The sequence below is a fragment of the Lonchura striata genome, chromosome 1 (assembly GCF_050655825.1).
Source record: "Lonchura striata isolate lonStrDom1 chromosome 1, ASM5065582v1, whole genome shotgun sequence".
In the NCBI taxonomy this organism is placed as follows: Eukaryota; Metazoa; Chordata; class Aves; order Passeriformes; family Estrildidae; genus Lonchura; species Lonchura striata.
Window position 1 is genome coordinate 46,658,341 of NC_140703.1, and position 13,511 is coordinate 46,671,851.

Genomic DNA, 13,511 nt, shown 5'->3' on the forward strand with positions numbered 1-13,511 from the left:
AGCTCAAAGCTTAAAATTTGGACTCTTTGAAGTTATTGACATTAAAGCTGAATTTCTCATCCTGTCTGATGAAGAATTGCTCATCACATTCACTATTTTCAGCCAAAGAAATGAGACAACTTGTCTGGCAATGTCTTTAGGGATGAATGTCTGCAAAGTGGGCTGTAAGCACAACCCCTGGAGTAGCACCTATCTTTTTACCTCAGCATGCTCTGGTTTACTTCATGCTCTACCATTAAGCTAGTTTGAGCACCTCATGGATGCCTCTTCTGTCATTAGAAGGGAATTAGGCTCACCATGGTTGCAAAGTGGACTAGAGGGCTGCCTATGGGTCCAACAAGGAGAATAAAAACCCCTGGCTGACCTGAATGGACCACATCCAATCATGGGTGCGAATGCAAAGCATTTTCTCAATCACATCTTCTATCACAGGAGGAGCAGAGACCGCATGAACCAGTAGTGCTGCAAAGGTCAGTGTTTGTCTTGTAGAGCTCAGCACAAGGCAAAGAGTGAAAGAAACATTTCCCCCAGCATGTCTATGCTGCTGTAATACAAATTAAGACTGTTATAGTCTGTGGGTTTGAGACATAAATTTCTGCATGCATGCAAGACCTGCAAGGCCCAGACCATGGTCCTCCAGGGTAGCCCCCAAAGAAGCTCCTGGGAGGGAGATGCAGGCATGTGTTGGTCCCACCCATCCTTGGCAAGATATGTTAGCTCTGTCCCTCTTGCAGCCTCACCCCAAGTTATTAAATATTCCCTCAGCTTGGGACCTGCCTTCATGCTGCTTGAGGACTGCCTATAGCTCAAGGAGCTCAGCTTTGCTGCTCCTGCCTAGTCCTGTGAGAGAGCTGAGACAGCACCATGGCAGCCTGTACTCTTTCTTTCCTTGTAAGAGCCACTATGTCCTCTGTCACAGGGGAAAAACTGCTTAGCTCAAGGGGTTTTAAACAAATCAGGATCAAAGCAATTTTGAGATTATTTTTAATGATGTATAATTAACAGGCAATCAGTGAACTGCACATGCAGGATCAATATCAGTAATATGACAGAGAAACCACAGCAATAGATGGCTATGAATATTAATAACCACCTACAAAATTAAAAATCCCCCAAAGCTCTAATCCCACAGTGTGCGCAGCTTCATGCACATCACCTCCCCATAGGTCACATAGGCCACTCTAACTCCTGGAAACTGTGATTCCTGTACCCTCATATCCCTCCTGTGAAAAGTGGGTGCCATCCAAGCCCACACAAGTGACAAAGACCCACCCTTGGCTCAGACACAGGCGATGAAGGTGTTCATCTCCACTACACTACATATCTCCACTACACTTCGTATCTCCAGCATCCCACACTGCCACCCCACCACAACAGGACAGGGTAGACTGCTTCAGTTGGAAGGGACCTACAGTGATCACCCAGTCCAACTGCCTGACCACTTCAGGGCTGACCAAAAGTTAAAGCACATTATTAAGGACATTATCCAGATGCCTCTTAAACACTGACAGGTTTGGAGCACTCATCACCTCTCCAGGAAGCCTGCTCAAGTGTTTGACCACCCTCTTGGTAAAGACATACTTCCTAATATTCCGTGTGAAGCTCTTCTGGTGAAGCTTTGAACCATTCACAAACACCCCACATCTGGAAAACAGGGAGAAGAGCTCAGCATCTCCCTCTCCAAGTCTCCTCCTCAGGAAGCTGTGGAGAGCAATGAGGTTGCCTCTCACACCCCTTTTCTCCAACTAGACAAGCCCCAGGTCCTCACAGGCCATTCCTTGCAGCCCTTTCACCTGCTTTGTTGCCCTCCTTCATATGCATTCAATCCCATCTTCTGGGACTGTCCCATGGCTGGACATGTTGTGCCTGATGTACGCCAGGATGGGCTTTGCCCCCGGGTGAGCTTTGCCCTCCCGGCTGCCAGGACTCTCTGCTGGCTCACTCTGAGCTGCTGCCCAGCAGCTCCCCCAGGCCCCTCTCCCAAGGGCTCTCCAGCCACTCCTCTCCCAGTTTATGCATACAGCAGTGTCTGGCACTACTCTGTCCTAGGGGAAGGAGCCAGCATTTGTGTCACAGCGCGCCATGGGCTGGGGTGTGACCATCCCCCTGCGAGCTCTGCAATTCCCAGTCATCGGCAGGTCCGGCGCAGGGACAGACAGCGATGACGCGGGTCTTGGGGTGGAACAAGATGGGTTTATTCCTGGGCTCCCAGACAAGACCGGAGGGGGGGCGGTGGTGAACAGAAGTATTTATACAGCAGCTCAGGAGGAGGGGTGTAGGAAAGTGAACCAATGAGGATATGGTAAGAGAGGAGTATAAAATGGGACAAATAGCTTATGAGCCTGTCAGGGAAAACTGGGGAGGGGAATAATACAAAGTAACAAACTTTGTATTATTATTCTCGAGGGCAACAAGACAGACAGAACTCTGGAGGAAGGGGTAGGGATAGGGAGGATTGACAACTTGGAAGGGAGGAGGTTAGGGAAGGGCTTTGGAAAATTGGCAACTGGGGAAGGGAGGATATTAAGGAGGAGAACAGGGCAAACATGGATTCAAAGCAAAACACACCACAACACATTTGGACTTGTTAAATTTCATCCCATTAATCATAGCCTACTCCAGTCTATATATATCCCTCTCCAGGGCCTCCTGTCCCCTGAGAGAGTCAGCAGCACCTCTCAGTTTGGTATTACCAGCAAACTTGCTGATAATATTCACCTCCTGCATCCAGACCATTAACAAATATATTGAACAGAACTCACTCTAGAAATGAGCCCTGAAGGAGCAATGCTGGTGACCAGTGGCCAGCAGATGTAGCCCCATTCACTGGAACACCTTGAGCTCCGCCCTTCAGCCAGTTCTTCACCCAACACACCATGAGCCCACTCATCCCACAACTGGACAGCTTGTCCAGAAGGGTGTTGTGGAGGACAGTATCAAAAACTATACTAAAATCCAGAAAAAGTGCATGCACTGCCTTCTCTTCATTCACCAGGCTTCTCTGTTGCCTTCTTTTCTGTCATCCCTCCTCACCAGCATGGAGACCTACTTTGCCTCTCTGTCTTTTCCTCATAACCAACTTGACCAAGCCATTTTTGTCCACAGCCATTTGTGCCAACCTTTCCATGTCTTTAGACCCTGGTCCTGTTTCTTTTTTTTCCTTTTTGGGGAAGAATTCAGTCATAACCATATAAAAGTCTCCTGGGCAAGACTGAGCTAAATATGTCACACCCTTGGAAGTCATCCAAAAATAGTTTCCCCTTCCAGATTTCACAGAAAACAAGGAAGGTAGAGTTCTGTCCCTTTTTGCCCAGAACATCCTCTTTGAAGTTGTAGAAGAAATTGGAAATGCTCTTGAAAAAGTATTCTGCCACAGTCAGAGACCAGAGACATAGGGCCAGTAAAGCACTATCAAGATTTGGCAAGCTCAGTCAGTTCCTATGTTTTCTCTTCTATTGGACTCTTAAAGGGAGGGCTTTTAACTCCTATTCCTTTAAACCAGGCTGATTTTCAAAGGGTATTTTTGTTGTGTGTGTGTGTGTGTATGTTATGTGTATGTTGTGTGTGTTTATGTTATGTGAATGTTGTGTGTGTTTGTGTGCATGTGTTTGCTTTCCTGTAATGACTTCTGTAAATATAGTGTTCAAGAACCAGGATTACCATTCAGTCATATACTGCTAGGCATTTGACTGCAAAGACACACAGTCTGCATTTCTCATCAATATTTTCTAGTATGTCTTCTTAGTCTTATTCCCAGCCATGTGCCTTAATATACTTTTTCTTTTTCATTATTTTTTAAGCAAATTTCCAAATGCAAAGAGGATTAGGATGAAATTCAATTATGCAGTAATAGTAAGCTGAAGATATAAATAGTCCTCAGTTTGTAATTTATAAGAGATAAGAATTATTTTTTTAAGTGTTACCCAGTGAACGGTCAATTCTCAATTAACAGCGTTAGGAGAAAATGCTGAGTATTGCCATATGTCTTGATTTATATAAATGGGTCATGGAATGGCCTTTCTTTAGGTCTCTGCAACAAAGGAGTTTGCTTCACAGCCAACTGCTCTTCCCCCAGTTTCCAGTCAAGCAGAAGACAATTCAAAAGACAGTTTTTGAGTTTATCCTATTTTTGGATGGTTCATACAGTATGACACACTTCGTATTTAAAGGGGATGGCTATCTCCTATTTGCCTAAGTGAACATGGTGTGATTTGTGTGGCTTCCTGCAGCAGATGTGTGACTAAATCCCATGTGCATTGTCACTGACTAGGTGGGCAGCACTGGAGATGGCTGCTGCTGCTTTTTATTATTAGCTGCACTGGCTAAGTTTTGTGAAGCATGTTCACGCTGTAGCTGAGACATATACCTACCTTTCCCTTCCTTTTTATTTCCACCTGTTTGAGTGTCCTTTCTGGAAGACTTACAGCCCTCATCCCAGTCCTGGTGCTGGAAAACATTAATTACCTATGAGTAGTTTTGAAGCAGTATGGCAGATGCTGGGCAGCATAGTTGGCATGGGTGCCTCAAAGGTGGTGAAGGTACTGTGGTGCCAAAGAGAGTCATACAATTGTTTAGGTTGAAAAAGACCTTAAAAATTATTGAGTCCAACCATTAACCCAGCACTGTCAGGTCCACCACAAAACCAAGTCCCCAAGTGCCACATCTACGTGTCTTTTAAACACCTCCAGGGATGGTGACTCTGCCACTTTTTGAGCAGTCTGTTTCAAAGCCTCACAACCCTTTCCATGAAGAAATTTTCCTTAGTATCTAATTAAAACCTCCACTGGTGCAACCTATTTCCTCTTCTCCTGTCACTTGTAGCCTGAGAGAAGAGAACGACCCCCACCTGGCTGCACCCTCCTTTTGGGCAGCTGCAGAGAGCAGTGAGGTCCCCCCGAGCCTCCTGTTCTCCAGGCTGACCCCCCCAGCTCCCTCAGCTGCTCCTCACAGCCCTTGTGCTCCAGCCCCTTCCCCAGCCCCGCTGCCCCTCTCTGGACACGCTCCAGCCCCTCAATGTCTTTCTTGCAGTGAGGGGCCCAGAACTGAGCCCAGGGTTGGAGGTGTGGCCTCAGCAGTGCTGAGTGCAGGGGGACGGTCACTGCCCTGCTCCTGCTGGCACAGCAGTGCTGATCAGGCCAGGGTGCCATCGGCCTCCTTGGACACCTGGGCACACCCTGGGGCACGTTCAGCTGCTCTTGACCAGCACAGCCAGGTCCTTTTCCATCTGGCAGCTTTCCAGCCACTGCCCCCAGCCTGCAGTGCTGCCTGGGCTTGTTGTGACCCCAGTGTGGGACCTGGCCCTTGGCCTTGTTGAACCTCATACAATTGGTCTTGACTGATCCATCCAGCCTGTCCAGATCCCTGTGCAGGGCCTTCCTGCCATCCAGCAAATCAAGACTCCTGCCGAACTTGGTGCCGTTTACAATTTTACTGGGTGTGCACTTGATCTCCTTGTTTAGATCATCAGCACAGGTATAAAAGCTCACACCCCCATCCTCCTTTTCCCAGAGCCTAGGCCCCTTTACCTCCTTCTCCTTTTCCTGTATAAAGATCTTCTTCAGCTATGAGGATAGTTTGAGTGCCATTCCTTTCCTGAACTGAAGCTCTTTATTTCATGCAGTCAGAGACAGCTCAGGCAAGAAAGAGAGTTTTAGTTATTATTCATTTTTCCTTTCTTCCACTGCAGCAGGAAAATCCTATCAAAAGGAAGTTGATTATTTAAATGCCGCCTCCATTTGAATTGCTCATTCAGAGCTGTTTCTTACACCTCAGTCATCCTGAGGTTTTTTCTGCTTTAAGCAAACCTGTCATGGTTTTATATTATTTACCAAATAATGCTGCTGCTGACTATGAATTTATTAAAGAGGTACTGAAGACTAAGCAGCCACAGTATTACAATACAATTTTAGTCTGCACTGAAGTGAAAATGTATTGTGCTGAAGATAATCACATAGAAGGCAATTATAGAAACTGAAGAGGATCAAACAGAGTAATAGGGACATAAAAGGAAATCTGCATTCTCTATACACTACTCCCCTTGCATATGAATGCTTCCCTTTTATCTTATTTTTAAAGACATTTCAAATTACATAGTAATTACAAATTCAAAAGGATTTTTTCACACAAAATGATCTCATCCCAGCCACTTTCCTGAGTAACGTTGGAGCAGCTTCCCAAGGCTTGCAAGTTAAGTTATTCATCTCTGCAAACACAGGATAAGTTTGTACAGGATATGTTGTAGTTCATTTTGGACTCAGGTCTTGATCCTAAGACTTCTTCATGGATCAGAAGAGATGATCACTGTGGCTTCTTCTGGTTCTATGTTCTATGACATGATATACATGATGTCTTGGTCAGAAAGTTGATTGATCTGAATATTACTAAAGTATCATCAGTAATTTAAACTACTAGTCAACAGACTGAGAGTGCAGTGAAGTGTCAGGATAATTATGTGAGTTAGTTATCACTTATAGCTGCCCTAGAAGATTTGTCCTACCACCTAGGATGAAAAATCATTACTAGTGATTATGGCATGACTTTGGGAGGTGCAGAAAGGTGGATTGGTGCCCAAGGAATGTATGTAGTGGCAGCTGCAAAAACCCTGTGTGAGGAATGGTGATTAATAGGCACAGGAAGAGCCTTCAGTTCAGATCTGAATCAATTCTGCTTAAAACCTGGAGGCAAGTAAGGAAGTCCATGGAGCACACAGACCTGCATTTCCTTGTAGAACTTGCATATGGAGACTTCTAAGGGTGCATGTCTATGTTTTATTGCAATTTGGTACAATAGGATGATCAGAGCAGAGAGGCAATCACAGATACCATTTCATTGCCTCTTCAAGGAGAACTCCATGGAAAAAATCACCTTGAAATGAGAGTTTTTCCATTTTCCCCATTGGGTCAAAGCCCATTTATCTTATGCACTGACAACCAGTGAAAGGCAGCAGGGCTGCCCATGTGCCCTCTCCAGAGGAAGCTCATGCATGCAAGAGGTGCCAGTGGAAAAGGGAAGGTAGTAACTGAGGTTTAAGAGTCCCTAAGTCATCCTACTAAAATCATCCCTGTGTACTGCATCTGTAGTTAAATTATTCTAAGCTGTTTTGGAAAATGTTGCTATATATTTTCTTTGCAGCTTCAACAGACTGCTATTCTTTGTGGATTTACAAGAAGTATTTTCTCACTATTATGCTGCTGTTCAACACAAAATTTACCAATTAAAAGTCATCATAACAAAATGCCAATCTTGCACCTTGCAACTTTTACCTTGCTCATTTGTCAGCAAGGTCAATGCAAAACTAGAGCCTCTTCAAGCTCACATGAAGTCTGGAAACTCACTTCCATGGCCTTTGAGACGCCTAAAACATTGAATTTGGCCCTTGTTTTTTTTTCTTTATCATTCTCAGGTCAAGGATCAACTTGAGTATTGTATTTCATGAAATTGAAATGCCAAGAAGTTTCTGTTCAGGAAGTCTCTTCCTTGGTCTATTTCTGGAAGAACATTTATGTGTCATATGTGCCTATTTATAGACCTCTTAGAACACAGCGGTAACAGAAAATAACATTGCAAGAGAGAAAAGCCATTGTTTATCACACCTGTGTACCATATAATATAGGCAAATTAATCACCTAAACAAGCAAAAAATTGGATGGCATACTTACATTGATTTCACAAATGGGTGTCTCATGATCCATTTTGAATGACATTCTTTGTGCTTTGGATCACATGAAAAATAGATCTTTATATCTTCTATGATAAAGGACAGTGTCTTTTGAAAGGTCATTGAGGATTATACAGAACATGAATACATGCCCACAGTAAACAGTGTACAGCAGACAACAATGCAGGATGAAGAGCTTTCCCTGTGTTCAATTCCTGTGAAGGAGATGTTCTTCCAGCTGTGTGATCCCCAGTGCCTTTGCAAGCAGCAGAGAGAGCTTCTGTTTGGCTGATGAAACCTTCTCTTTCACACAGAAGAAATATAAAGGGAAACCCAAACTTTCAATTTTAATTTGCATTCTACTGACTTATGTTGCCTTGTTTCTAATATGTCTTCTATTGCTAGGAACCAGCTTCAACTGCTTGGCTACTTCCTGGGAGTAATGGTCAAACCAGCAGATGTGCTTGTACAAGAGATGGATTTGGTGTCTTCATTCACTGAAAAGGTCTGTGTTGGTCTGGATATACACTCCTGTGCATCACAGCCTTCTGGGCAGAACTGAGTTTGAAGACATAAAAGTCTTGTGTTACATTGATACCACCAGTCATTAATTATGGGGGATATTTTTCTCTTTGAAGAGGGGGGATCAAAAACATGTCACAATCTTTTGCCAGCTTATGCTCTTTATGCAAGGTCTTATTCAGTGTGATTTAATCTAGGGGTCTCTGGGTTTCCTTTATCCTCACCAACTATTTGTATTTATGCTGTAAAGAACAAATTGGAAAATGTAGCTTTTGTCACAGAAATCTTGACAGTGGGCAGGCAACTGCACACCAAAAATCCTTTCTGACAGCCTGATATTACTATTTCACTCTGGTTACCATGTGTTACCTCCTAATTTATATGTGGTTTATTTGTTTGAGACAGAGCCTTTTCTTTTATACAGTACCTATTAAAATGGGGTGATGGTCACACTGAAGACAGAGGCACTATACCATGATCTGATTGGAGAAAGGGGAAAGAAAATTAATTGGTACTGCTTTGCTGGGATTGCATCTGATTTCCCAGTGACTCGGTTCATTAGGAAATGAGACCCTATACACACTTGGCTAATTAGAGGATGGGTTAGCAGCTAGGTATGGACTAAAGATTCCTCCTGGCTCTGGATCATAGCAGCTGAGCCTGATTTTTTATCACTTAGCCAGATGCCAAGAGATGATTCTGATATACTGGGAGCTGGAGACATGCAGAGGAGCGAAGAAATAGTATTATGATTCTCAAGATATGTTGTGTGTGAATGTATTTGTGGGTGTCTTTGTGCATTCTGGTTACAGAGAGGTATCTCTATTGACAAAAAATATTCAGGTTAGAATTGGACACATAAAAGATTGCTCTAAATATGTTTTAAAAGAAAGTAGCAGAGAATCAGTAGGGAAAGCATTTGATTTTTTCAGTCATAAAAATAGCAGAAATGTCTCCTTTTCTCTATCACTTTGTCCTGAAGTCAATGTAGGAGTGTTCACAACTGCATCCTTCCGTTTGTGACTTCTGACACAGCCATTAATCACAGCTCAAATGAAAAAAACCCAAAAACTACAAACAAATAAAATCCAACTCAAAACACAAAGATCCACAGGGGTTTTCTCCTGTGATTTCTAAAGCTTTGTCAACACCCTGTGCAGTTCTGCCATCTGCACTATAGATTGTGTCTATGTGTGTCACCATGCCAATGGCAGGGCAAATGTACATCATCAGTGGTGCCACTGAAAAAGAAGGAATTAGTGCACACCTGCAACATATTCTAAGTTAGGCAAGTAAAACTCTGAACACAACAAAATGGTGGTGAAAATGTTGACCAGTTATTTCATGGAAATGTGATTTTACATGCCAAATTCATCTGGTGACTAACATCACCCTTCCTCTCAGGAAGGAAGGCTTCAGAGTATTTTTCAGATTTGATTAATAATTTATTTGGCATCTGGAAGTTACAGCAAAACAGCTCATATGGAAAGGGTGCAAATTGTCTGCCTCTGCCATGCACTACTTGATTATTATTCCCAGCTAGAATACTATTTGTAGAATATTTGTGTATTTAATATTTTAAAGAGCAGCTCTGGCACTTGGGTTGATTTCAGCATTCTCGAGGCTGTGTCTATACCACAGATATTGTCATCTGGAAGACGTGCTCTCATTGCCAACTGAACCAGTTGAGGATTTTAATATGCGAGGAAGCAGGCACTAGAATAAGGGAAATTATTGTGAGCTTAGTGCATTTTGAATGAAGGTTGTCATCCATGGAAGACAAAAGGAACCTTCCCGAGCTGAGTCTGCAGTGCACACAGTCTGCCTACTGTAAACAGGGCATTGCTGGAGCTCAGGCCAGAGCACATTAAATGGACAAAGTTGCTTATAGATTTTACAGTTGTACATGTGATATATTTCTGTCTTTCTGCATTTGTCACTCAGTGATTACCTCAGCCAGCTCCTCTGATTGTCTTCTAGGAATTCACCTGATAGTATTACACAGTATTTTAACCTGCTTCCCGTGCCATGCTACTTGCTGTATGCTATCTGCAGTATTCCTGCTCAGAGTTGTAATTCTATTTACCATCTGTGGGAGACCAAAGTGTTAATGGTTAATGACCCAAACAAAGGGCCATGTGGGATGCAGCAGGTGCCTTGCTGAGGCCAGGTTTGCACCTCCCCAAAACCGAAACCCAAACCCATGGGGAGGAGGAGAGTTTTTTGAGTGTGGTGGCAAAACCTCTGGTCCACATAGGACAGAGTGAGGGAACAGCCACCACAAGAGGCTACAAGCAGGGTTTTGAACCAGATAAGGGAAGAGGCCAGTAAGAAACAGGTCCTTCATAGGCTGGATAGTGCTTTTATCATGCAAATGACACAAAATTGCAATTACACAACAGTTCTAAAATTTCCTCCTGTGCCCCTGGGAAGGTATTGGGACATTCACACACAGGCATGACAGCGTCCATCCCTCCTGATGGAGCACAACTGGCTCAACTACACTGGCATGAGAGTCTTTAGAAAGTGTCCTAAAGCAACAAAGATCCCCAAAATGTCCCCAGACTAATTTCTGGGGTCTTCCACCAGACAACTGAGCATGACCCACAGCGTTGTAACTGTGTTAAACTTCCCACCCACCCTCACCAGGGGAGGTACCTTATTATTCTCATCTTGCCTGAACATATATTAACCCATCAAATTTTTGTTTCCCAGACTCCCCCAACTCCCAACAGATCAAGACTGGGACCAGCACCTCAACCAAAGGATATTGTAATTGCAGCAATCAAGTCTCATCACTGTATCCACAGGTGGTGGTATCTTTCTACTCCTATCCCTCCTTTCTCTTTCTTTCTTTTCCTTATATATGTTCTTGGGTGATATTGTTATTCTTTTAGATTGCTATGTTAGTATAGATAATGACCAAAATGGCTACATGCCTCTTTTCCATTGCAACCAAATTGTTCTAAAATAAACTGCCCCCCCATATATATAAACACCAATCATTCAGTGTTGTTTCACTCTAATCTGCCTCAAGGAAGAACCAGGGTTGCCCTCTCTTTTGGGGGCAGGTGGCAACACCAAACACATATTCTTATGAGCTGCTAGAAGGTCTCATTTTTTATCAAGAGGTTTTTAATAGAAGAGGACATTTAATCAACTGAAAAGGGAAAGAAAAACACTAAATGCTGATTCATAGTCAAGCTACAATAATTTTAAGAGATTGAAATTGCTGTAGCTGAAAAACTTTAGCTGCTGTGCTCATTCTTGGCTTTCACAACCACAACATTCAGAGTGCCTAAGTCTGTATGCCTAAATCTACAACTTGACCTACAACAATAGCAGGAACCAAACATTCCCTTCTGTTTATTTGACCCTGTCATGTGGATTATACCCTCATTACTTGTTAGCACTTTCAGGGGATAGCATCCACTATGTCTAATCCAGACCAGCTTTCCCCCAAGTTACATTCTGCTCATATGCAGTCCAAGATACTGAAGAACAATTTGGCTGGGGTGAGGGGATGGACTAGCTGACCTCCCAAATTTCCTGTGAAGATTTGGTGTGCAAGGGTGGTGGATGGAGACAGTGCTGATCTGAATAAGCCACAGAGTGTCTGGACACAGCCATGCTGTACCTTGCAGCAGCAATCCTAAGGATGTGAACCACAGATGCCTAAGTTTGCATCTGGACCCTAGGCAGTACCTCAGAAGCAAAGATGACAAAGATGAGAAAGGAAGCAAACAGGAGGTGAGCAGTGAATTTGTGGCAGAGTCAAGATTTACTGAGCAATCTGATTGCTGTTCCTTTACCCACTCTGCCTCTCCTGGCTAATTTCACAGCCAAAATGAAATTGCCAGTGAGAAAAGCAGTGCAAGCGTGCACAATGTGCTGTGATTAGAAAGGGCACTGCTGGGGAGAGGAACATCAGATCAGCCAAGCAGAAGTTTTCTGTGTATTCACTCTGTCTTTTCTCCTGAGAGGTGTTTGCCTTTTATTCTCGGCTCCTTTGCTTTCAGTTCTGTTGTCGCATCTTGCGCCTCCTCTCTAAAACGTAAAATGTAGCCTCTTTCAGTGTGATAGAAGAAAAGCGAGCTGATGTTCCTTCTGCTCCTAGGAGGATCAAAATGCCACAGCACTGATTCTGCATGGGAGGGAGGGAACAATCCAGCTCTCAATAGCCAAAGGAAGTAATACAGCTACTGACATTTTAGTTACACCTGCAAGGGTACACATATTCAACAGTGCTGTGCACCCAGAAGTGTCTGGATAGTCAGTGGGGAAAACAGGTGCAAGTTTTTAGATCAACACTAAAAAACACTAAAAAGGTTGAAAAATCACAACCTTTGTTCTGTTAAGGTTCCAAATTCCTTTCTGGAGGGGCAAGAGAGCAAGAATTTAGGAAAGAAGATTGCAATTTGGGTGTTTACCCCCTTCAGCCTGGTGAAAGATGAGCTATATTTCAAAGAAGACTTTCAGAAGTTACAACCACACTGGTGATTGTCTGTATATTAATCCCCAAAATTATTTTCAGGAAGAGTGGCACAGTTCAGAAGTTATGAAGAGGGACAACACCCTGTAAAGCACTAAGAAGCAAGAAAGCAAGCAGATCCAGCAGAAAATGCAATTAAAGTAAAGACAGCTTTGAAAAGAAAAGAGACCTTACAAGCCAGGATTACTTTACCCTCAGTAAAGGAAGATTAATAATGAACATAGATTGCTCAAATGAATCATATCATAATGGATGCCCTGAATGTCTTGTGATGGATGGCTAGACAGAATTTAGTGCCATGAACACTGATGATTGAACTGGCATACAAAACAGGTAGGAAGGAGGTTTCGGTCAGAGAAGGGCACAGGCAGCATCTGTCAGTAGGAGGACAGAACTCACCTCCTGGAGAAGAGCCATAGCCTCCAACCTGTGATACTGTGGAGAGAAACCACTGAAAAGAGAACAGTCAATGCTCCAGCAAGGGCAGCCACATCAGGCTGCACAGAGACTGATGGATGTGCTCAGGAGCAATCTTTATCACCTAGAGCTTCATTGTGGGTAGTTGCAGTTATATTGGATTAAGAGCTTGCTCAAGACTGCTTTTCTGCCCTGTGGTATGCTCAACCCAAAAATTTTGAATTTGCAGTTTGGGTAGAAGCCTGAGCATTCTGCACTGATTCACTGTAGACAAAGATAAGACTATAAATAGGTGCTTTATATATAATATTGTTTTCCTGACACAGCAGTGGCTCTTCAGCCTACTGGCTAAGGTAGCAGAGTTTGCTGCCTGGCACCTGATAAATGCTATGTCTGTGTCCTTGGGGCATCTGCCATTAAGTA

General features: G+C 43.5%; 1 long non-coding RNA gene across 1 annotated transcript; it reads left to right on the plus strand.

Moving 5' to 3' along the window:
• The first annotated feature begins 2,617 nt into the window (after positions 1 to 2,617).
• LOC146768653 (uncharacterized) lies at positions 2,618 to 11,174 on the plus strand. The gene is made up of 2 exons (XR_014954046.1): positions 2,618 to 8,162; positions 10,895 to 11,174. It is a non-coding gene; the product is annotated as an uncharacterized LOC146768653 (long non-coding RNA).
• Positions 11,175 to 13,511: the final 2,337 nt, after the last annotated feature.